The sequence below is a fragment of the Branchiostoma floridae genome, chromosome 12, assembly GCF_000003815.2.
Source record: "Branchiostoma floridae strain S238N-H82 chromosome 12, Bfl_VNyyK, whole genome shotgun sequence".
Taxonomy (NCBI): Eukaryota; Metazoa; Chordata; class Leptocardii; order Amphioxiformes; family Branchiostomatidae; genus Branchiostoma; species Branchiostoma floridae.
Window position 1 is genome coordinate 7,603,440 of NC_049990.1, and position 2,430 is coordinate 7,605,869.

General features: G+C 41.1%; 1 protein-coding gene across 1 annotated transcript in view; it reads right to left on the minus strand.

The window, feature by feature from the left end:
* The window catches only part of LOC118427311 (citramalyl-CoA lyase, mitochondrial-like), a 27,285-nt gene extending 26,734 nt beyond the window's left edge, over nucleotides 1-551 (minus strand). Inside the window, exon 1 of the mRNA XM_035837039.1 lies at nucleotides 413-551. The gene's annotated coding sequence lies outside the window, so the exon portion shown is untranslated. The remainder of the gene's footprint in view (nucleotides 1-412) is intronic.
* Between the last annotated feature and the right edge of the window lie 1,879 nt (nucleotides 552-2,430).

Sequence of the window (2,430 nt, forward strand, 5' to 3'; positions counted from 1 at the left end):
GCTGTACTATTGTCTTTAGTCGACTGTATACGTTTGTTATTTGTTTGTTTGTTGAGGAATACGACAGACCTCTACCTGGCCCTTCGAATCATGAATGTACAGAAAATAAAGGTCATTCATTCATTCACACCATTCGTTCACTCATCGTTGCAACAGAAAGTAAAGAGGCAACTTTCGAACTTGCAAATACTAACGAAAAAACATGACTACAAAATCCTACTTACTAAGTAATAAAGGCAATAAATCTGTGATATCATGTTACAATCAGGTGGGGCTTATCGCGCGTTTCAGATAAAAACAGTACAATATTGCAGGACTTATATTCGGGGGGAGGAGTCCCTGGAGTATACCGATTCCCGCTCTCACGGCTTCAAAGACTCCCCCGCCTGAAGTTCAAAGTAAATGTTTTTACCGTTAGGAGGCTGCACAACTCATCAGACCCGAGACGACACCGCAGTGAAAGGCTTCCGACAGCATGGAAACGTGTTCTGAGCGCAGAAGGAGGGGTGAGGGGGAATACTTAGCGCGCGTAGCGTGAGCGACGGACGACAGCGTCCTGAAAAGTTTACAACAAGAAAGTTTGTTTTGACTTATGTCGTCTTGGAGGGTGTGTAAGGGGTCTGAGCGAAACAGTAATTTAATTTTCTGTAAAAGTAGATCTACATGGATATTTACAACAAAAAAATCTGTGAACGTCCCCAATAGCGCGCAAGAATAAACAGAAAAACACATTTGCATAGGTTTATTCTATGTAAATGAATTAATAGTTTAGAAGGTCCAAGGTTAGTTGAAACGGAAGCACAGACCAGCATATTAAACTTAGCCTCCATAGCAGGCTCTTAGGACCTTTTTCGTCGTTTTGTTCATAATTTACCTTTGCTGGCCATTTCTTTTTGTACTATGTCGTTTGTACCACGGGCAAGTGTCTGTTCTATTATATTGATTTTAGGTCAAGGACAGGTTCATAGGTGAGGTGAAGTGAGGTACTGACCGAATGCGTGATACCTGCAACTTCAATATTGACATACAGTGCTATCTGCCTATGTGCTTAGGCCAGGAGCTGGCCCCTTCCTCCGCTCCGTAAGAAGCCTCCAGGCAGCACGATCCTTTGCACTTGACTCCGCGAACTTTATACTCTGTCCAATGTCCTTTCCGATTTGGTCCCTCCATTGCTTTGGGGGTCTCCCCCGTGGCCTTGGCTTTTGGAAATCCTGATGGTATGCTTAATACATACAATGCTATTGGGTCGATCTAATTCACTATGTAAAGAAATGGTAAGAACATAAATTTGTGTTTTGTCCTAATCTTACACAGAGCACCTTTAATCATCCAATACATCTGTTTGAAGATGATCCGGACCCCAGTTGGTGCACACGTGTGCCGGACCTGACCATATCGCCCATCGGATCTCGGCACGCCGATAGCCGAAACTGTTCATTAATTAAACACGTCCAGATCCTTATCGACGTAACATACCATGACGGGTCCCTACGGCCCGGCCCGGCGCAAATCATGTCATCAGAAGATCCAACGATAAAAGGTGCCGCGAGAAACTCTGTCACAAAACCCTCGATTTGGTCATCTGGTGTCCTGTACTGTCAAGTACCTACTAAAAAATCAGTTGACACGATACTATTGTACTGATAAGGCCATATTGATTAGATTATATGGATGACATTTGCGCGCGCATCAATTTCGGTCCGTGTTTTATTGTAAATCGTACAGAGCAGATGCAAAATGAACAAATATAACGAAAACGGATACTTATGGCATATATCAAAGAAGATGTGTCTTATGTGAAATGTACATTGATGATTTATATGGAATAAAACTGAAAAATGTAGTTTTGTGGCATATCAAGGACAATAAGATTTCAATAACTTTATTTTGCCATTCTAATTATCAACACTGTTTTAGATACTTTGCTACTTGTTGTGTAATGATTAGATTCCATTGCATTGTAGTGCAATGTCGGTAGGGTTATATTTCTAATTCTATTAGATTTATTTATTTATCTATTTACTATAGTATTTGACTAAATTTACTTCTTAGCTGGTTTCCTGACGCTATTTCGGTAGTAGACACAAATACTGGTATTTTACAAAAACACAGTGCTTGTGCTTTTCAGATAATTTTTAGGACATTTTAGTAGTAGTATGAGTAGGGCGTTTACCGGCTCCATGACTATAACATTTAATAGTCATTTCTTCTACAAAACTTTCTCAACCCACTATTTTCCAAACGCAGACGTCTAGACATTATACATCAGTAGAAACACAACTCGGAATCTTCTATTGTTCAGGTTGTTGTTTGAGGTTTACAGAAGAAAACAAGTTCTTACCGTGTTGTGTTGATGTTGGGTTTTCCCGGATCATGCGCACACGTGGTCGCGTGAGGGATCGTTCGGCGGTACGAGGCCCCATATGGGGT